The sequence below is a fragment of the Spermophilus citellus genome (genome assembly GCF_964194105.1).
Source record: "Spermophilus citellus genome assembly, chromosome: 11".
Taxonomy (NCBI): Eukaryota; Metazoa; Chordata; class Mammalia; order Rodentia; family Sciuridae; genus Spermophilus; species Spermophilus citellus.
The window spans coordinates 65407261-65430829 of NC_138192.1; the positions used below are offsets into that span (position 1 = coordinate 65407261).

The window sequence follows — 23569 nt, forward strand, 5'->3', positions numbered from 1 at the left end:
GTATTATCAAGAATATAAATAATCATCTGCAATGTTTAAAAGCAAGTTGAGGGGCTGGAGTTGTGGCTCAGCAATAGGGCACTCGCCTCACATGTGTGAGGCCCCTGGGTTTGATCTTCGGCACCACATAAAAAAATAAATAAATAAAATAAAGATATTGTGTTCAACTACAATTTTAAAAAAAAAGAAGAAGTGTGTTTCTTTAAAAAAATGCAAATTGAGATTTTTAGAAAAAAATTTACTTATAAAATTATGGAAACAAGAAAAAAGCCATATATTCAGGCTTTAAAAATCAGAATTAATTCATTAAGAATATAGAAAAGGGTGTAAAATAAATTTTTAATTCTTGATCCTTTTGCTTATTCAGTTCCTGGGTATCTCTGCATGGGTAGTTCCAGCCCTGAGTACTGTTTCTACGCCCACACAGCACCTTTTACTCTGTTCATGAATGAGCAGAGTAAAATGTTGTTTGGCTGTGTCTTTTCCTTAAGATTTTGAGCTCTTCAAGGAAAGCAAAGTATTTTAATAACTCCTGCACCCTACACTTAATAGGTAATGAAGTTTTATTAAACAAATAATAGAACAAGAATACCAGCTGCATCTGCCTACAAATATAAGGCCAATTATTATGTTAGGCTACATGAGGAATAGAGATTCCCCTACTCTGCCTTCCTCTTTTCTTCCATTAAGTGGGGACACCTTTAATTCTATAACTAAGAGACAAAATGCGAGTATCCCCACTAAGGAAGCAATACTGTGGCATAAATTTGCATTAAATCACTAATTAGTAATATCAGCTACTCTTCCCAGGGCACAGTTTATACAGGCTGGGAAGTAGTAGAAAAAAGAGTATCCATCATTTCTGCTGATCCCAACCCTCAATTTAGAATGGATCTTACATCTTAGGGTCAGCCCTACTGTGGTCTTGGGCCAATAAAAAGCAGCCTACCAGTAAATAGAGCCCAGAAAATTTTGCAGCTTCCACTTATATCATGCGTGAATCATGGATGCATCCTGTGGGTGCGCATTTTGCTCATCTGAACCAAGTTTCTCAAACACACACCCCATATAGCCTAGCTATGGCCAGAGGCATAGACATCATTGCACCAATGTCAGCAATTAAGAGACAGGGCTTCCTTGCCCCTCCAGTCTGCTATGGAGGATTCTTCTTAGGAGGCCTTCCACCTGAGAACCTTCTTGCCTCTTAGCGGTGCTAACCTCATTCTTTTATTAGCAACCCCCTTGGCCATTCATCACTGCCTGAATGGGAACCTGACTTTTTGCCTTCCAGCCTCCAGCTTGGGCTTGGCACCCTTTATCCCCCTCTTGCCCTGGTCACTTTACCATTCCTGGCTTGGCACCATTGTTCTTTCCTCTCCTCTAGGAATTTCTGCATTTCTGTCAGCTCTGGCCACATGGTTTGTGACTCTGTGAGGAAACAAAAAGTAGAGTAGGGAGCAGGGAGTCGGAAAGGGAACCCATAGGAATAACAAAGATAAACATTTCCAACTGCCTTACATTCTTTGCTTAGAGGCGGAACTGGTCAGTGACATAGGTTTTATATTTTATGCACTCTGACAGAATTCCTTCAAAAAGCATCTCTAACTTTAGCTTCTTTGTCATGGCTTCGGGAGGCTCTCTCAGGCAATGCCCCAGGAGGCTGAGGCCAACATCCCCAGGAACAGCTAGCCTTATGGGAGCCTGGGTGTCCGCCAAGTCCAATTGCCAACGCAAATAGCACAGGGAGGGGGCTCAGGATGAACAGATCAAAGAAAGGGGCATTTCCCAGTTAAGACAGGAATACTGCTTTAAAAAAAATGGTGTTTTTAAAATCTTGCTCATTCAAAAACGTAAACGCTTGAGACTTAAATTTTCCTCTCATCAGTGGCCATCTCACTTTTTTGTTTTGTTTTGCAATATTTACAGCAATAGCTGGTTTTATTTTTTATTGTACCTGAGAACATTTAACATTTAGTATTTCATCAGTAAGATAGCTATAAAGCATGAAGTGCTAAAGGACATTATGCTTAATTAAATATTCAATGAGTAAATGAAACATTTTATATCACAACATTACTCAGCATTTTAGATACTTTCAAAATTATTCTTCCAAAATACTTCCATCATAATTAACAATATCTCAGATTTAGTTAACATGTCGTCAAAGAGAGGACAGTGTTTTAAAATAGAAAAGAAACTAGAATAAGAATCAGAAGTTGTAAATTCTAGTCCTTTTACTAACTGGAACTGTGGATGAGGCCTCCTCAGACTTCTTATCTGGGCCAGGCAGGAGTTGAACTGGAAACTACTCAATTGCTTGCCTTTTTCCAGTTCAATAACTTGATGAACTGAGAATGTCATACAGTAAAAAACAAAATTATAATTCCATTCAAAAGACTCCAATTTTAATCTGAGTGTTGCCTCTAACTTCCTTTGTGACACTGAGCATTTACCTTCTTTTGTTTCCTGTCTGTCATGAAAAGGAAAAGGAATAGATGTGTCTATAAACATTTCCAGCTCTAAAATTTTACAACAGAAAAATGATTGTGGGGCATATGTCACCTTCCATTTGCATGTAAAACCTGTTGCTCTGCTTCAAGTAGCCTGAGAAAATATACACTTTGGTAAAGCATTTCCCTAGTATGCTAGAACATGCATTCTCTTACGTGAAGAGTGAACCTGAGTTCTCAAAGCAGAAAAGCTGCCTGCAGAGCCTTCTTTGCTTCTCCCTTCTTCTGAGTACTTGATCTCAGGCTGTGGAATCCAGTAGAAGCCTTATTTTATTAAGCTTATTCAATATAAGAAACAAAAACAACTATATTTAAATTTGGTTTTTACTTTTTGCTTATAAACATAGTGTTCAAAAAGTAACTTCTTAATGGCTAAAAAAAAAGGCAATTATCAAATAAACTTACAATTTCTTACCTGAAAATGTGCTTTATCAAAAATATTTTTGTTTACAATTTCTAGCTTTTTGTTAAAATATCTTAACTATTCAGGTAAAGGGTCTTTGCTTCAAAAGGAAGTCAGAGTTACAGTCACGAGTGGCTTACAGAATATTTTCTGGTAGTTTTGCTTCATTTCAATATCTTGCCACGATTGGCTGTTGATAGTTACAAATAAGGAAGTCTTCAAGTCAGGGGATTTCTCAGTGGAAGTTCCCAGTTCAACAACGGGAGAGCTCAGGACAGTTTAAGTTGCATTGGTAAATCCTGTGCAAACAGCTTCCAGAATGTGTAACTGCCTACATCTTTAAAGAGAAATACGCTGTGATGGAAGATTTGTAACCTGGAGAAGAGGTAACCAAATTTTATTAGTTTCTATCAATTCTCAACCTTGCAAGGTGGCCTGAATGTCTTCTTATGTATTGCAAATTTATTCCACTCCTGTACTTGCTGAGAAATGATTATGACTCAAAATGCCTTTGTATTCATTGTCACAGTTGGAAATTTAGCCTTTAAAAAGCCAAAACCAAAGGAAAACTTAAAATACTGCCATCTTTTTGTTTTCTAACTTCAAGATGGAATTTATTATGCCTCTAACTGAAATGAGTTTTTAAAATTTACATCTGGAATAAAAGCCTTCTTCAATGAGTGATTTTTTAAAATATAATGGAAGACTGAAAGTTGTTGGGCTTTATATAGCTTGCTTGTTTGAAAAGTAAATTAATATTGGATGGATTTATACTTTCTTTGGGTTATTATTTTTAAAAATTGACTCCAGCCTGATCCAACATATCTATTCAAATATCAACTCATTTAGCACTTTTCTATTTTGTAAGAATCACAAGATAATGAATATTTCATTATACTAAAGTATTAACCTTATATACAACCTACAATGCCTATTTTAGAATATTCAAACTTACTAGAATTACAATAATCTAGTCTTATTCTGGCCTTTTTATTTTCCTAATAAAAATGAATCTTAAAGATTGTGTTATTGAGTGCCTGCTGGAAGAAAATAGTCATAATTTATAATAGCTCTTAAGTGACAGTCAGAGAGCACTTAAATATATATTCATATCACTTCTATTTCAATGAATTTCTATTACAACTGCCCTGCCTTCTTATAATATTAAAATACTATTTAAGGGACGTCTTACCCAAGTATAAGATGATGGAGAAAAAGGAAAGTTACTTTACCAGGTCACAGAATAGTCACATCATTGCTAGCAGCTGTCTCCCTTTACTCTCCTCTCACTTCCACCCCATCTCCTCACCCCTCCAGGGTGCACTTCCATATGTGCACAGGTGGACACACTGTCTACCTCTGAGATGACATGGAGTTGTATGCCCATCCCTACCTGTCTGAGATTCCTGCCTAACAGTAATTGGGGCCCTAGAGCAATGTCCAGTTATTTCTCTTAAATACTTGTGCTCATGAAAGAGATGGCAAACTGAATGATTCAAAGTGAATCTGTTAAATTCCCCTGAAACAAAGTTTTGGTTGGAATTTTATTAAACTTGTCCACTAACTTGAGGAAAATGATCTTTCTTATAGTAGAGGACCCTCCTGTCTGTGAATATTCTGTCTTTCCATGTGTTAAGGCCTCAGCAAACATTAGGGTTCCTTGTTTATTGTAAAACATATTCCAATATATTTTGTTTCGTCTTCTTGTGTGGGTAGTAGGAGTGTTATCTTGAAAAGGATATTCTTTCCACTCTATTGCCTAACTAATTACTGCTAACATCTTGATTTCACAATTTAATCTTTCATCCACCATGTTATTGCTCTCTTATTTTTTCTAAATTAAGTCATTCACATGCGATGTTAAAATAGATTAGAAATACATAAATACATCTCCTCCCCTTTTTCTCCTCACCATATTGGCCAGAATTTCTGGAAGGGTGCTTAATAACAGAGAAGAGAGCTGTCAACCTTGTCTAGTTTCTGATCTCAGTGGGAATTTCCCTTCGTGGTTAACATTAAGAATGACGTTGGCTGTTGGTTTGAAATAAACACATTTGTCATACAAAACAAATTACTATCAAATATCCTAGTTTATTAAGGGTGTATTTTAAAAAGAAAATGATATTTTATGCTAAAGTATATTTGATGTCTTTCTGGAATCATTATACAACTGTATATTTTTTCTACTTCAAACTAAATAGTGTTCTGCTGTGACACAAAACAGTAATTGCATTTTTAAAAATTCTATGTTACCCAAAATCATATTATTAGATTGCTCATGTAATAAAGGCAGATTTATAGCTACAAGCTGTATTTTATTATTGCTTTGATTAAAATAATAAATTAACCAAAACCAAACCTACATATTTCCTCTTTTTGTCTTCAATCCACATGCTTAGACGCCTCTCCTCTATTATTTTGGCTTCACAATTCAGTTCACAACTCAAGCTAACAGAAAAGAATGAAAACAATGTGGCATAAGCCAAGGAACCCTATCCAAGCAGAGCAACAGATACATTAAAAAAACAGCTGTTCCTCTGCTTTGTGAAAACAGTTTTCTTATTATTATTATAGTGTTCGTTGCAGACCACAATTCAGTTATCACTAATAATGGTATGCAAAATGTATGTCAAATTGATTAATCTTATATCATATTAAGAAAACATGTACTTAAAAAAGAAATGTTTATATTTCACTGAGAATTTTTGCATTTATATTCATGTTAAGTTAATCTATATATTTACTTCTGGAACCTGTCATTGGTGGGTTTCTGTGTTAATATTAGGCTAACTTCATAAATTAAAATGATAAAACTGCCAAAATGTTTTTTAAAAGTTTAATGAAAGTTATCTGTTTCTCGAAATGTTTAAAGGACAAATCCATAACACCGCTTAGCCTTGACCCCATTTTGGAGGGGAATTTCCAGTGTCTTCTATTTTTATTGATCTGTTCAAGTTTTATGCTACTTTTCACACAGTTTAATTGTTCATTTTTACTTTGAAATTATTCTATCAAATTTTTGAAATGTATTGGCATACATGGTATTATCTTGTACTTTTTTTTATCATCTCCATGACTATATGGATAACCTTTGTTATTGCTCATTTTGTTCTTTCATGGTGATTCCCCTCCCACCCCACCCCCCACAATTTGACATGTCACAAAGTAAATCTCTTGGGTGTTTCACTCTTAAAGTTGGCTGATGTTTAAAGAATTCATTTTTTAAATTTTTTATTAATATTTTTAATACCTTTTCAGACTAATTTACTTTTTACACTTCTCAGTTGGTGGGTTGAATATTTATTTTATTTACTTTTAATGCTTTTTATTTAAGGCTAGGAAATGTTTAGGACCATTTTAATTAAATCTTATAATTTTTGATATGTCATTCTTACATTATCATTTTTCATTTTTGGTTTTAAGGGACTTGGGAGGTTACTGTTAGTTTGCTTTGTTTTTGTTTGTTTGTTCATTTTAGGTGCTCAGGTTTGAGCCCAAGGCCTTGCACAGGCTAAGCATGCATTGTACCACTCAACTACACCCCAACCTCTATTTGATATTTTTTAATTGAAGTTTTATTTTCTCTTTGACCAAAAAGTTATTTAGGGGGCTGGGATATAACTCAGTGGTAATGCCCTTGATAGCATGAATGAGGGCCTGTCTGATCCCTAGTACCACCAAAAAAAAAAAAAAAAAGAAAGAATTTAGGACAATGAAGGCTGGGTTTTGTTTTTGTTTTTTATTAATAGCTTTTACTTTTCCAAATAGCTTTAGATTTAGAGAAAAATTAATACTCATGAGAGTTTCCATATATCACCATAATTTCTCCCATAACTCATAGCATCCCTTATTATTAATATCTGCACTAGTATAGAATATTTGTTATAATTAATCCAAAACTTTTAGTTTTGGCTTCACAATTCAGTTCACAACTCAAGCTAACAGAAAAGAATGAAAACAATGTGGCATAAGCCAAGGAACTTTTAGTTTTGTTGATTGTTTTTGTTTTTCTTTATTTTGTTTATCTCTGCTCTATTCTTTAACAGTTCCTTTTCCTACTAACTTGATTTGGTATGCTCTTCTTTTTCTTGTTCCTTGAGGTATAAAGTTAGGTTATTAAGGTCAGATCTTTCTTCTTTTTAATGTAAACATTTAATATTATCAGTTTCTCTCTGAGCACTGCTTTCACTAAATCCCATAAATTTTAGTATGTTGCAATTTTGTTTTCATTCATCCTAACCAAATGTAATTTCCACTGTAACTCCTTCTTTGATCCATTTTTAAAGAATGTGCTGTTTGCTGGGGATGGCACACACGGGTAAGGCAAGAGGATCTTGAGTTCAAAGCCAGCCTCAGCAACATAGCAAGGTGCTAAGCAACTTGAGTGAGACCCTGTCTCTAATAAAATACAAAAAAGGACAGAGGATGTTGCTCAGTGGTTGAGTGCCCCTGGGTTCAATCCCAGGTACAAAAAAAAGGATAGGTTCCTTAATTTTCACAAATTTATAAATTTTCCAATTTTCCTTGAGTTATTGATTCAAGCTTCATTCCATTTTGATTGAGGAAAATACTTGTGTGATTTCAACCTTTTAAAATATATTAAAAATTGTGACTTAAACTTTGTTTTCTCCTGGAGAAGATTCATGTCCACTTAATATTGGTTCACACTCTGCTTTAGTTTGATGGAGTGCTGTGTTTATGTCTATCATGTCTACTTGGGTTACAGTATTGCTCAAGTTGTTTCTTTTTCTTTTTCTTTCTTTTTTTTTTTTTTTGTTTTTGTTTTTCTATCCATTGTTAAATGTGGCATAATGAAATTTCCAATGATTATTCTAGTACTGTCCATTCTGTCAGTGTCTGATTACATATTTTAAGGAACTGTAGTTTGGTGGGTAGTATAATTGTTATATTTCCCTGACAAATGACCCCTTTGTGTGTGTGTGTGTGTGTGTTTCTTATTTGTGTCCTGAAAAAGTGTTTGACTTAAAGTCTAATTTTAGGATAGCCATCCATCTCTCTTTTGGTAAATATTTGCATGTAAAATCTTCTTTTTCATATTTTACTTTCATCACTTTGTGTCTTTGATTCTAAAGTAAGTCTCTTCTAAATAGCATATATAGTTTGATCATTTAATTATGGTGTATTATTATTCATTTTGACAAGCTCTACCTTTTGATTGAAGAAGTAAATCTATACTTATAGTAATTACTGATAAGGAAGGACTTACTTTTGCCATTTTGATGTTTGATTTCAGTACCACTTTTCTTTCTTCCTTTTTTATTTCATACAAAGTAAAGTTATTGAGGCTTCATGATAGACTAATAGTAATGACATTTAACGAAACAAATCCAATGAATATAACTATCTACAAACATTAAACTTTTTACAAAACATGTCATAACCATAAGGTTATGGCTTATAATCATTCACAGTAATCCGACTGCCTTTGCATTTGACAATAACATCCTCATGCAAGTGAATTTGTTCATGATTAGCAAAATTACAAAATGAATCAAGGTCACTTAATCAAGAGTCACAAGAACAAAAAAAAAAATATCTAGCATTGCAGGACTAAGCAAGAGGTTGCAGCTGACCAGACATGATAATATTTGTCTAATTTTATTTAACAATTTGGTACAACAAATAAAATAAGTATCTCCTTTTGAGTTACTAGAAATAAAAACAACATTGGTAGTAGTAACATAACTCACAATTCTGTAAGAATCTTCCTATAGTGCCATGTTTTGAGCTGCATGTCTGTCCTTGCTACTGCTTGGTGAGCATGAACACTTATAGGTGTTCACCTTCTCCATGAGAAGCTCCTTCATACTAACTGAATAATCCTTGTAAATCTGGTGACCCAGTCACCATCTCCGTAACCAGCAAAAGCTTCTGCATGCTCTTATACCATTTTTCTATTCCTCACTTCCTCCATTACCACCTTCTTTTGCATTTAATTCCTTGGAGTGTACAGTTTTATTTCCTCTTCATTTTTTTCTTGGGTATTTTCAAAAGATATTTGCTTTGGTACTTGGTCACCACAGGGATTAAGATAAATGGAATAAATTTACGACAATCTAAACTGAATTGATACCAGCTTGGTTTTAGTAACATTCAAAACTCTATCCTAGTTTAATTCCTCCCTTATGTGTAGTCACAAATTATGCATTATATGCCCATTCCTATAGATTTATAATTATTATTTAGACATTTGTTTTCTTAAGTCTTGTAGGAAATAAAAAGAATAGCAAAAAAATACAATCATGCTGACATTTATATTACCTATGTAGTTACCTTTATTAAAGTTCTTTATTTCTTAATACAGTTTCAAACTATTTCCTAGTGCTCCCCCCCCCCTTTTTTTTAGCTTTAAGGACCCTCTTTGTCATTCTCTAAGTAAGTCTATTAACAACAAACTCCCTCTGCTTTTGTTCAATGTCAACATTTTTAAATTTCTCCTTCATTTTTTGAAGGATAATATTTATTGATCCAGAATTCTTGGTTGACACTTTTTTCTCCAGCACTTTAAATATGTCATCCCACTTTCTTCTAGTTTCCATATTTTCAAAGACAATTTGACTGTTAATCTTATTGAGGACCCACTGTGCAAAAATGTGTCACTTTTATCTTGCTAATTTCACAATTCTTTGTCTTTGGCTCTTGACAGATCATAGTATTTCTCAATGTGGATCCCTTTGAGTGGATCCTATTTGGAGTTTTTTGAGCTCCTTAAATGTGCAGATTCAGTTTTTTAACTAATTGGAAGTTTTTTATCCATTTCTTTAAATATTTTTTCCTGTTCCTTCTTACTTCTTCAAAAATTCCATAATGCCTATGTTGAAAAAGTTGATGGTATCCCACAAGTCTACTGGGTTATGTTCACTTTTCTTATCTCTTTTCTTCTACTTCTCCAATGGGATAATTTCATTTGTCACTTCTTCACATTCTCTGCTTTTTTTAACTGCCTGATCAAATTCTGCTATTGGACCTCTCTAATGAATTTTTGTTTGTTATTCTCCTCTCTAGGTCCAGAATTTCTATTCTGTTCTTTTTTATAATTCCTACCTCTAATATTCTCATTTTATTCATAAATCATGTTCCTGATTTCCTTTAGTTCTTTGTCCATGGGTTTGATTGAAAGTCTTTTTCTAGTAAGTTCACTATCTGAGCTTTCTCCATGTGAACTTTGAAAGACATTTTAATTGATTAATCATGATTACCCATTAAATTTTAAAAATCAATTGTATACAAAACAACCTGTAAGTTATAGAAATTACTGATATTAGCCAATATAGTTTAAGTTCCTCCTATAAGTCAAACCCTATTCATATATTATTTCATTGTCCAAATACAACTTTTGAGGCAAAGTATTATTATTCCCTATATTTGACAGATGACGGCAGTGAGGTACAGGGTTAGTAAAGTCATATGGTTAGTGAATGACAATCCAACATACAAATGAGGCAATTTCTACAGAAACCTTACTCATAAGGCATGTTTTAGCCTCTCTCATCTTAAGTTTCCTCTTGTGAAGGCAACGACCACTCAGGCCGCTGCTTAGTGGCTGTAAGTTTTTTTAAAATCAGTGGTAAAATTCATCCTAACTTCAGAAACATCCAATGTGTATCTTGGAATTTTAAGTGTAATGCATATCATAAAGGAGATGCAACACAGTGAAATAGGATCCCATTGCTGAACCCACTGTCCTAAGCTACAAGGGAAATCAAGAGAAACCTTACATAGAACTAGACTTTTCAGCAGAGGTCTCAACAAACCAGGCAAAATGTGAGGAAAACATCTTAAAAACTGAGGAAATCACATTTACAAACATATGAAAAGGACAAAAGAGGTAACATTCAAGGTTTCAAAAGAGGTTCAAAATCTCTAGGAGGAAGAGGCAAAATATGAATCTAGAGATGTGGGAATAAGGCTCATTTCAGGCTCAGAATTTGGATATCATACAAAGGTAATGGGAAAAATTTTTAAACGACACAGGGACATAATAATATTAAAAATACAAGAAAAGGATGCTGGGGGTATTGTTCAGTGGTGGAGTATTAATCTAACATGTGCCACACCTTGGGTTCCATCCCCAGCCTGGCCAAAAGAAAAACAGATAAGACACAATGTGAGAACAGTTAGGAGGCCAGTTCAAAAATTAGGAATTGATGGAAACTTGAACAAGGGGTGGCAATGGAGACAGAGCAGTAATAGAGACAAATTGTGACAACAGAGATCTAAGTATGCATGCAAGAAATATTGCAGAGGAGTACTCTCACATGATTTACCTGATTGGGTGACTGATTAAATGTTGAGAATTAGAATTTTATTTCTTTGTTATATAGGCAATGTTTTCCTTTTCTTCTTTCTTTTAATGGTAAAAAACCATACAATTTTAATACTACTTGTAGTTTTTTACCTTTACATTTTAAAAATCCTAAAATAATACTTCTTCAGTTATCATAGTTAGAATGAAATTCTTTCATTTCCTTACCTCCAGATATACAGAATATGAAAGAGTTAATAGTAGAATACTTTTACATTTTGATACTTCCCTCTCACCCACTTGACTTTTCTTGTTATAATTGGAAAGTTCATACCATATTATTATTATCAAATTATTTATTAAATAATTATTTTATCTTATATCTTAATACTTGTATATTGTAATGCCACTGTGTAGTAACTGCCTGATTCTTACATATATGTAATTCACAATAAACTTAAGTTCCTTTAAGGTAGGGCTGTGTCTTGTTCATCTTTCTATCCCTAAATCTTAGCAAATAGCAAGCATTCACAAAATATTTGCTGAATAAATGAACTGGTATTACATTTAATATTGAATTTTTATCAGGATAGACCAAGACGTTTAGCCTCTTTTCATTGAGTCATTTTCTTTTCTAATGAAATTATTACATTGGATCAAAGTATTATTTCACATCTCTTCTGACATATCTTTGGTTGCTATTTCTTCTGTTCCACTTATCCTGACATCTTCTTCAGAAATAAGTTGGAATGTGATCTTGCCATTATTTCATTTAATAGTTAGCATCTGTATCCTTTCCATTCCCTTGTTGGAGAATTTTTCAAGCTTTTACTCTAGTCTTTGATTAAATATTATGCAGTATTAATTTGCATCCTTATGTCTAAGTAATATTTAAATTTTGCTATTCCATGTTCTGTGTCCTTAAAACCTAACTTATCCAACTTTGTTTTTATTTTTCCCAACATCTAGTTCTCACCTTATTTTAGTCTAATACCTTATCTTATATTTCATCTCTTTTTTCATGGAAAACACAAAACAGCTTCTTTTCATTTATCTCTGCTTCTAGTAAATCATTTTCCAAAGTGTTCACTTTCTTTGCATTTTGAGGACTCTCCTTTATGCAGCATAATCTTTTTGTTTGTTCGTTTGTTTTTTAGTACCTAGAATTGAACCCAGTGGCACTTAACCACTGAGCCACATCCCCAGCTGTTGGGAGTCGCCTGGGTCCAAAGACTAACTTCCTGATCCCCCAAGAAGAGCCATCCAATGGTGAGCCCTGCTGGCACACATGATCCTTACCCACCAATCAGACTAGCCCTGCTGGCTCACCTGATCCTTATCCACCAATCAGACTAGCCCTGCTGGCTCACCTGATCCTTACTCACCAATCAGATTAGCCCTGCTGCTCACCTGATCCTTACCCACCAATAAAAAAGCACCCCATGCCAAATGTCACACCATCCCCCAGCTCTATAAATATGCAGAGCTGTTCCTCAATAAACAGGCATTTGCTCTGACTAGGAGCCTTGTTCATTCTTTCAGCCCTTTAGTGTATTTTATTCTGAGACAGGGTCTCCCTGAGTTGCCTAAACTCTCCCTAAGTTGCTGAGCCTGGCTTTGAACTTGTAATCCTCCTGTCTCAGCCTCCCAAGCTACTGTGATTACAGGTGTGCACCACTGCATCCAGCTCCAAAATATTTTTAAAATATTTTTGTTGTTGTTGATAGACCTTTATTTTAATCATTTATTTATATGCAGTGCTGAGAATCGAACCCAGTGCCTCACACATGTGAAGCAAGCACTCTACAATGGAGCCAGAACCCTAGCCCCCCAAAATATTTTTAATAAGCTTACAGTTTCCCATTTTCATCCCAACCACTCCAACATTGATGCCACATCTCTGCTTACTAACAAGAGTTATATATACTAATGAGTGATGAAAAACTGGAATAAAATTACGTCACTCTTTTAAGGAATTATTCCTTGAATAAATGTCTGAACTCCCCAGTCTTCATTAAACACATTGTATGTCAACTCTAAAAATAAATAAATAAATAAATAACACCATTTTCAGAAAAGGAAAATAGATGACACCATTTCAACCCCAAATTCACCCATCTAAAATAATTTTATCAGCATTCATGCATATTTAATATATGCACTCTCTTCTCTTTGTGACAACATCATGGGGATAGAAAAAGCAAAAACATATATTTAAGAAATGCGTACAGAATTTTTTTCCTTATTAAAAGCTTTAGCACTCTTATATTTCAAAATGCCTATGCATTCAGCCTTAGCTTCCAAGTGGATTATTAAATTCTATAATTTCAATCAGAAATCTTCAAAATCCTTCCTCAAATTTATTCAGACTTAGTACTGAATAGTCTAGACTTCATCAAAATTAAAATTTTCTGCTGCAAAACATATTGTCTAGAGACTGGAAAAATAAGTCACATAACTGATAAAGGAGTGTTATCCGAAATACACAAAGAATACCTAAAATTCAGCATTAAGAATGCATATTCCATGTTCATATAAATATGTCAAAATAGACCCTAATGTCATATGTTACTAAAAAGAACAAATAAAAAAAGAATCATGATTTTATTATAAGAAAAAGTATTCAGCAAGCTCTAGATACAACTATGATTTAATACTGTTTATCTTTAATTCATTCAGTAAGCAATTGTCAAATGCCAGCTATATGTCAGACACCAACTAGGTGCTAAGGAAACAAGGACAAATAAAACCAAGGTCTTGATAAAGAAGGAGGAGGGGGGAGGAGGAGGAGGAGGAGGAGGACAGAAGGGGAAGGAGAAGGAGAAGAAGGAGAAGGAGAAGCAGAGGAAGGAAGGGAGGGAGGGAGGGAGGAAGGGAAAGAAACCACCAAATTAAAAAATGAGCCAAAGACTTTATAGATACTTGCCCAAAGAAGATATACAGATGACAAATAAGCATATGAAATGATGCTCTCCACCTCATATATCATCAGGAATTTGCAAATAAGAAAAACAATTAGATACCATCAAATACTTGTTAGAATGACCAAAATATAGAACAGTGACAACACCAAATGCAGGTAAAGATTAGGAGTAACAAGGACTCTCATCATTTGCTGATGGGGGATGTAAAATGATGCAACTACCCTAGAAGATAGTTTGGCAGATTCTTACAAAACTAAACATATCTTTACCAGAGCATCTAGCAATCATACTCCTTTTCATTTACATAAAGAATTTGAAAATGTATTTCTTAGGAAAGTCAGCGCATCATTGTTTATAGCAGCTTTATAGCATCACTCTGGTGAAGGATGTTGATTATGGGTAGGCCTATATGTGTGAGGTCAGAAAGCATATGGAAAATTTCTGCACCTTCCTCTCAGTTTTTGTGTGAACCTAAAACTGCCACATGTTTGTTCTTTTATTTTTAATTTAAAGCAATGGTGTATTGTCATGTTTAACTCAATTGTACACTACAAGAAACTATTCAACTGATCCAAATGCTATATACATGAGAAATTTCTGTTTGTTAAAAAACAACCCCCCAAAATGTTTGTTTATTGGTACTGAGAATTGAATCCAGGGGTGCTTAACCACTGAGCCATATCCCCAGCCCTTTTTAAATAGTTTATTTAGAAACAGAGTCTGGCTGAGTTACTAAATGCCTCCATAAATTGCCAAGTCTGGCTTTGAACTGGCACTTTCTACCTCAGCATCCTGGGGCGCTGGGATTAACAGGAGTGCACCACCACCACGCCCAGCAAAACAAAAACAAAACAAAACAAAAACAAAAACAAAACTGCTGTTAACTATGGTTTGGCTTTCACTTTCAAAAATAAGCCCACTAGTCAAGCTAACCAGGTAGAATATGCAGCAATTAGGCAGATTTTAAAATCCTTGAATTTATTGGCCTAAAAAAACAAGTGTAAATGAGGTAGCCATGACCTGATCCTCTTCCTCCAACTAGGAAACTTATCTCCCGGTATCTGCCTATAATTTCTATCTTTAAGCATAGCTAGGAAATGGAATAATGAGGACATTTTAATTCATGAGAAATATTCTATTAAAGTTTTACTTCCATTCACCAACCATTCAACCTTAGCAAGTGCATTTATTGAAAAGTATTACTAATTGGGCAAAAAACACATGAATGCATGTTTCTCAAACAAATAGACAGCGTTTCTCAAACTGCTGCCTCTAACTCCCTGAATCACATTCACTTGACAATCTATTGAAAATGCAAGTTCCTTGGCTTCACCATGCTTCCTCTGAACCACAATCTCTAGGGGTTCATCGCTGGATCTACACATTAAGCTTCTCGGGTGATTCTTGTGTATTCTCATATACAGGGTATTAGACCTGGTTACTTATTTTAACCAAAATTTTAGCAAGCCCCTAAGGAGACCTTGAAGCTTGACATTAGGCTCCCTGCGGTGGCTGCTGCGTTTCCTGTAGGGGAGACCCAGCGGAGCCGCGGTGGGCGGGGCTGGGCGGGGCCGGGTGGCGGGGAGGGGCCGGAGGGGGGGGGAGGTGCTGGCCTGGCCGGGCAAGGGTAGAGGGTGCAGCGTTAAAGGCTCCACGCGCAGGCGCTGCCCTCTGAACTGGAACGGAAAACAACTTCCGGTTGCAGTCACTAGATCAGGTACCGGCGACCTGTAGCGTGAGAGAGCGTGGCGGAAAACGCTGAACTGTGAGTGAAAAGTTCGTGAGCCAGTTGGTATGTCCGGATCCGTCGAACAAGCTGACGGAGAACTTTGTGTGAGCTAGAGGGGGGCGCTGACAGTTTGGGCGCAGCTATGAGAAAAGCTGGAGTTGCGGAGGCAACCAATTCGCGAGAGTGGGGAGGGATTTTGTGCGAGAGAAACCACGCCAGTTGGCTTTCCCGAGCCGACCCGAGGGACTTTCCGGGCCCAAGACGTCGGCGCAGCAACGCCCCCGCGGCCAAGGCTGCTGGGGAGAAACTTGGCCCCGCTCTTTGGACCGGGAGGTGGGGACTGCCGGGTATGCATTCGGGGTGAGCAGTGACCCTATCCAGAGGGTCTCCCCCACCTATCGGGAGAGGGACTGCCTCCCAGAAGCAAGTACGAGGGTGCTCACCCTTTTGAAAGCATCTTAATAGGTTCCTTCTGTTGTTTTTCCCAAGGTAGTTGCACAATTTTGCGCTCTACCTTCCTGTGGGGTGTCATCATAGTCTTGTCAATGAGAAGTTGGGTAACTTGCCAGAGGGTCACAGAGAGATTGGTTGGCTGACGCGGAAAGAGCAGAAGCAATCCCCGTCCTCAGTGGGACCCTGACGTTAGGTGAAGTCCTCGCACGGGTGAAATCTGACTAGTAAGGAGCTACAAAAGCAAAAGGCTGCACTCGTCAAGAAGTAGGGGAGGGGGGATGATACTCAATTGTGCTCTTGATGTTATATCAAGACCTTATATCAAGCAAAAGTAAAGCAGCCTTTCTGTCATTTAGCTCATGGGAGAAAGCTTTTGACAAGGTGTAAGGGAGAAATGGTGTAAAGGAAGTGAAGTGATGTGAAATAGAAGAAAAAGAAAGTGATCTGCCTTCTTACCGGGGTTGGAATACACGTTTTAAAAGGAAAGGTAGCAGAGATGCAAGAGCTGTATTCTGTTGAAGAATTGTTTTGTTCCCCACTTTGAAAGGAGTGGTGAACCCTCAAATGATACAGCCGTGTACAGAAAGTCAAACCCTTTTAAGCGCTTTTCCCAACCGTGTGTAATCCAAAGCCTTCCACATCTCATTTGTGCATTTGTTATTTCACTTTCTTATGAAAATGAGATTTTCTATGCATATAATTATATAATCTGCTGTTTCAGAGAAAAAAATGTGTAGCAGAAGTCTTGCAGTATGTAGCTCTGTTTGTTGTAATATCACATTGCTATTCCTTTGTCTAGATGTACCATAATGTAGTTAACCATCACTTAATAGTCCCTATCCATGAATTTTGCCTATTTTTCACAATTAAAGACCTATCAGTCTTTTAGTTTAAAATTCCCAGTTTTTTTAATCTCTTATAAGAAAAGTCTCACTCAAATCTTCTAAATTGTGTGTTAATTCCTTTTCAAGCTTTACTCTTTTGAAATCTAAAAATTATTTTTGTACCTTGTATAATATAGGGATTTAATTTTTTCTTATGTTTTCATGAATGGATAATCATTTTTCCTGAAATAATTTGTTGAAAATCAGTTCTTTACCAACTGACTAGAATATCTCCTTAATGTAGTAAATTCCCATGTGTCAATGTCTTTTTTAAAAAGATTCATCTGTTGCCTTGATCTGTTTGTTACTACCTGTACAAATACCTGTCTACTTTGATTATGACATTTTTTTAGTAATTCATAGGGCAAGTCCCTATTCATTTTTCTTTTTCAAAATTGTCTTGAATATTATTGCATTCACATTCCACTAAAATAATCTTTAGGGGATTTTAGCCATTATGTTTATATATCTGGCCAACTTTCTAAATTTGTTAATTTTGAACATGCTCTTAAATTTTTAAGAAAACAATCATTTAAATATAGTAATCTTATCTCTTCCTTTGTATTTCTTTCCTTTAAAGATTGCTACCCTCTCTAGAACAGTGATAAATAATAAAAATTCTGGTTGTCCTTACCTTGTTTCTTAGTTTAGTGATTTTATTCTGTCACCATTAAATATGAGATATAACATTAATTTCTTTTTTTTTATTCTCCATGATTTATTCATACTTATTAGCATTGGCTCCTGGCTACGAGATATCAATACATATGAGGATACAATAACTAAAACCGAGTACATACATAAATCTGCTAAGTTTTCAGTTCCTTCCTTACATTAAAGCATAACAAATGGAAAAACGGAAAAGTAAAAGCAATGAGTTTAAGGCCTTCCATCCTGGAAGATACAGACTTGAGATTCTGGCTCCAGAATTTGTGCCGTCAATACCATTCTGCTCTCTCAAAACTATATCGGAGCTAGGTCACTGCTCAACGGCAGAGTATGTGCTCAGCACATGTGAGTGCCTGGGTATCATCCCCAGCACCAAAATGAAACAAAACCCTGAATAAAACCAAAACCTGAGACATTGCTGAACTAGATCTAGTCTATGGTTTCTTTCTTTGTTGAGAACCTTATCTTGGCCTAGCACTTGGGTTAACTTAAGTTAAATCATATCATTTTTACCAGGACCATGTACACATTTTTTTCTTGCCTTTTGAAGATTGCTACATTGTTTGTCTTTACTGCCTTTGGTTAGCTATTGACTGCTCTGCTTCCAGCTCTTCCAGTTGTTTCTTCTCTGCACATTGTCCTGTGAAATCACTCTAATGAATTCTTTGGACCTACTGTTCCTCTCCTTATTAAGAACAGTGCCTCTTGCCTACCTCAGAGGTCAGCAAGTTTTTCTGTAAAGAGTCAGAGAGCAAATGCTTTAGGCCTTGAAGCCCACATGCCAATATCCTGTCTCTCTTCCTCCACCTCCTTTTCAACATTTCCTCCTCTTCCTCCTCCTCCTTTTTTTTTTCTTTCCTTCTTTTTCCTCCACAAGCTTTTAGAAAGGCAAATTCATTTTTAGTCTGGTGGGGAAGGGCATACAAAGCCAGGACACATGGTAGATTTGGCCCTTGGGCCTGCTTCACATACAGTTGTTTCTTCAGGTCAAGAGCCTTGGTCCCTGGGGTAAAAGCATGAGGCTGCTCATGCCAGCAACAGTCGTACTGGAGACCTAGCTTCCCTGGGTGCTGCTGGCCACCCTGAGCACTGGGAAAGGAGTGTCTCCACAACACCAATCACTCCTTCCCAGCACATGGGTGAATTTGAAAGGGCTGGCTTAGCCCTTAGCATGCTTCACAATCACATCACCTGGAGGCTGGATGGGACTGAGATAAAGCTCATGCTATTGGATTGAGGATCTCACCATGAGAACCACTGAACTATAAATAAAGCTTAAACTCCTTAACATTATGTGCAAAGACCCTCACTGTCTACCTCCAGACTACCTCTTTATTTTATTTTTTTTTTAATTTTTATTGTTGGTTGTTCAAAACATTACATAGTTCTTGACATATCATATTTCACACTTTGATTCAAGTGGGTTATGAACTCCCATTTTTACCTCGTATACAGATTGCAGAATCACATCGGTTAACATCCACTGATTTACATATTGCAATACTAGTGTCTGTTGTATTCTGCTGCCTTTCCTATCCTCTACTATCCCCCTTCCCCTCTCCTCCCCTCCCATCATCTCTCTCTACCCCATCTACTGTAATTCATTTCTCCCCCTTGTTTTTTTTTCCCTTTCCCCTCACTTCCTCTTGTATGTAATTTTGTATAACCATGAGGGTCTCCTTCCATTTCCATGCAATTTCCCTTCTCTCTCCCTTTCCCTCCCACCTCTTGTCCCTGTTTAATGTTAATCTTCTTCTCATGCTCTTCCTCCCTACTCTGTTCTTAGTTACTCTCCTTATATCAAAGAAGACATTTGGCATTTGTTTTTTAGGGATTGGCTAGCTTCACTTAGCATAATCTGCTCTAGTGCCATCCATTTCCCTGCAAATTCCATGATTTTGTCATTTTTTAATGCAGAGTAATACTCCATTGTGTATAAATGCCACATTTTTTTTTATCCATTCGTCTGTTGAAGGGCATCTAGGTTGGTTCCACAGTCTTGCTATTGTGAATTGTGCTGCTATGAACATCGATGTAGCAATGTCCCTGTAGTATGCTCTTTTTAGGTCTTTAGGGAATAGACCAAGAAGGGGAATAGCTGGGTCAAATGGTGGTTCCATTCCCAGCTTTCCAAGAAATCTCCATACTGCTTTCCAAATTGGCCGCACCAATTTGCAGTCCCACCAGCAATGTACAAGTGTACCCTTTTCCCCACATCCTCGCCAGCACTTGTTGTTGTTTGACTTCATAATGGTTGCCAATCTTACTGGAGTGAGATGGTATCTTAGGGTAGTTTTGATTTGCATTTCTCTGACTGCTAGAGATGGTGAGCATTTTTTCATGTACTTGTTGATTGATTGTATGTCCTCCTTTGAGAAGTGTCTGTTCAGGTCCTTGGCCCATTTGTTGATTGGGTTATTTGTTTTCTTATTGTTTAATTTTTTGAGTTCTTTGTATACTCTGGATATTAGGGCTCTATCTGAAGTGTGAGGAGTAAAGATTTGTTCCCAGGATGTAGGCTCCCTATTTACCTCTCTTATTGTTTCTTTTGCTGAGAAAAAACTTTTTAGTTTGAGTAAGTCCCATTTGTTGATTCTAGTTATTAACTCTTGTGCTATGGGTGTCCTATTGAGAAATTTGGAGCCCGACCCCACAGTATGTAGATCGTAGCCAACTTTTTCTTCTATCAGACGCCGTGTCTCTGATTTGATATCAAGCTCCTTGATCCATTTTGAGTTAACTTTTGTGCATGGCGAGAGAAAGGGATTCAGTTTCATTTTGTTGCATATGGATTTCCAGTTTTCCCAGCACCATTTGTTGAAGATGCTATCCTTCCTCCATTGCATGCTTTTAACCCCTTTATCAAATATAAGATAGTTGTAATTTTGTGGATTGGTCTCTGTGTCCTCTATTCTGTACCATTGGTCCACCCGCCTGTTTGGGTACCAGTACCATGCTGTTTTTGTTACTATTGCTCTGTAGTATAGTTTGAAGTCTGGTATCACTATACCGCCTGATTCACACTTCCTGCTTAGAGTTGTTTTTGCTATTCTGGGTCTTTTATTTTTCCATATGAATTTCATGATTGCTTTATCTATTTCTACAAGAAATGCCGTTGGGATTTTGATTGGCATTGCATTAAACCTATAGAGAACTTTTGGTAATATCACCATTTTGATGATGTTAGTTCTGCCTATCCATGAACAGGGTATATTTTTCCATCTTCTAAGATCTTCTTCTATTTCTCTCTTTAGGGTTCTGTAGTTTTCATTGTATAAGTCTTTTACCTCTTTTGTTAGGTTGATTCCCAAGTTTTTTTTTTTTTTTTGAGGATTTTGTGAATGGAGTGGTTGTCCTCATTTCCATTTCAGAAGATTTGTCGCTGATATACAGGAATGCCTTTGATTTATGCATGTTGATTTTATATCCTGCTACTTTGCTGAATTCATTTATTAGCTCTAATAGTTTCTTTGTAGACCCTTTTGGGTCTGCTAGGTATAGAATCATGTCATCTGCAAATAGTGATAATTTAAGTTCTTCTTTTCCTATTTTTATGCCTTTAATCTCTTTCATCTGTCTAATTGCTCTGACCAGTGTTTCGAGAACTATGTTGAACAGAAGTGGTGAGAGAGGTCATCCCTATCTTGTTCCAGATTTTAGAGGGAATGCCTTCAATTTTTCTCCATTCAGAATGATGCTAGCCTGAGGCTTAGCATAGATAGCTTTTACAATATTGAGGTATGTTCCTGTTATCCCTAGTTTTTCTAGAGTTTTGAACATAAAGGGATGCTGTACTTTGTCGAATGCTTTTTCTGCATCTATCGAGATGATCATATGGTTCTTATCTTTAAGTCTGTTGATGTGGTGAATAACATTTATTGATTTCCGTATATTGAACCAGCCTTGCATCCCAGGGATGAATCCTACTTGGTCATGGTGCACAATTTTTTTGATATGTTTTTGTATTCGATTCGCCAGAATTTTATTGAGGATTTTTGCATCTAGGTTCATTAGAGATATTGGTCTGTAGTTTTCTTTCTTTGAAGTGTCTGTCTGGTTTAGGAATCAGGGTGATGTTGCCCTTGTAGAATGAATTTGGAAGTTCTCCCTCTTTTTCTATTTCCTGAAATAGCTTGAAAAGTATTGGTATTAGTTCTTCTTTAAAGGTTTTGTAAAACTCTGCTGTATACCCATCCGGTCCTGGGCTTTTCTTAGTTGGTAGTCTTTTGATGGCTTCTTCTATTTCCTCAATTGATATTGGTCTGTTTAGGTTGTCTATATCCTCCTGACTCAATCTGGGCAGATCATATGACTTAAGAAATTTATTGATGCCTTCACTATCTTCTATTTTATTGGAGTATAAGGATTCAAAATAATTTCTAATTATCTTCTGTATTTCTGAAGTGTCTGTTGTGATATTGCCTTTTTCATCCCGTATGCTAGTAATTTGAGTTCTCTCTCTTCTTCTCTTCGTTAGCATGGCTAAGGGTCTGTCGATCTTATTTATTTTTTCAAAGAACCAACTTTTAGTTTTGTCAATTTTTTCAATTGTTTCAATTTCATTAATTTCAGCTCTGATTTTAATTATTTTTTGCCTTCTACTTCTTTTGCTGTTGTTTTGCTCTTGTTTTTCTAGGATTTTGAGATGAAGTGTGAGATCATTTATTTGTTGGTTTTTTCTTTTTTTAAGGAATGAACTCCAAGCAATGAATTTTCCTCTTAGAACTGCTTTCATTGTGTCCCATAGATTCCGATATGTTGTGTCTGTGTTTTCATTTATCTCTAAGAATTTTTTAATTTCCTCCTTGATGTCTTCTATAACCCATTGATCATTCAGTAACCTATTGTTCATTCTCCAAGTGATGCATGATTTTTCCTTCCTTCTTTTATCATTGATTTCCAGTTTCATTCCATTATGATAATTTCTAACAACTATTTATCAAGGAATTTTCCTTTAATATTTTCGATTTATTAGAATTTTTACAGAGAACAGATTTTGGATTGTGGCCAAAATCATTTTTTGGCAGGCATGGGAATCTGCATTGGCTAGCACTCTGAGAACAGTTTTAAATAATAGTTGTTGGGTGCTCATTTGGTGTATAAATTTTTTATTGCATTAAGACAATATCTTTTTACTCCTTAAATAAATATTTTTATCACAAATGAAAGTTGAATTTCTTAAAATGGCTTTTTGGCATCTATCATAACCTGTGTTTTTCTTATTTGCCCTCTTAGTTTGCTAGAATAATTTAGCATATTTTCAGTTTTGAACCAGTTTACACCTGGTCATAGTAAAATATTTAAACATATACTGAATCCTTTTGGTAATTTTTAATTTAAAATCAGTTATTAAGTTTCTTTTTCTGTGTTACCTGTGCCATATTTTAATAATTAAGGCAATGCTGGCTTCCTAAAAAGAACTTGGAAGATTTCCTTACTGTGCTCTAAAGGAGTTTTAAGTAGCATAAGAACTCTCCTCTTTTAAAATTTAAAAGTATTCATTCATGAAACCACCAGCATCTGGGAATATGTTGTTCTTAAGGTATCAACAACATTCAGCGAAGTGGTCCAGAACTTAAACAAAAAACTCCTTAGAGTAAATCCAAATAAATGAAAAGGTCAGACACCAATACTGTCAAGAGAAAAGAGCTGTTTTACTGATCCTGGTCAAAACCACACACACAACTTTTTTTTTTTAATTGTCAAGAAAAAATGCTATAGGTAGACTGAG

The 23569-nt window shown here is 35.8% G+C and overlaps 1 protein-coding gene and 1 long non-coding RNA gene across 7 annotated transcripts in view; one reads left to right on the forward strand and one right to left on the reverse strand.

Moving 5' to 3' along the window:
* LOC308630912 overlaps positions 1-4509 on the reverse strand; it is a 38833-nt gene extending 34324 nt beyond the window's left edge. Inside the window, exons 1-3 of the long non-coding RNA XR_014018071.1 lie at positions 4146-4509; positions 2926-3288; positions 1345-1428 (exon numbers count right to left, since the gene is read on the reverse strand). This is a non-coding gene — a long non-coding RNA (uncharacterized lncRNA). The remainder of the gene's footprint in view (positions 1-1344; positions 1429-2925; positions 3289-4145) is intronic.
* Positions 3165-23569, forward strand: part of TANK (TRAF family member associated NFKB activator) — an 83221-nt gene continuing 62816 nt past the window's right edge. For 2 of the 6 annotated variants that reach the window (XM_081261719.1, XM_081261722.1), the window contains exon 1: positions 15711-15868. The gene's annotated coding sequence lies outside the window, so the exon portion shown is untranslated. Of the gene's footprint in view, positions 3300-15710; positions 15937-16001; positions 16180-23569 lie in introns of those variants that run through there. The other 4 variants (XM_081261720.1, XM_081261721.1, XM_081261724.1 and 1 more) reach the window with 4 other exon arrangements.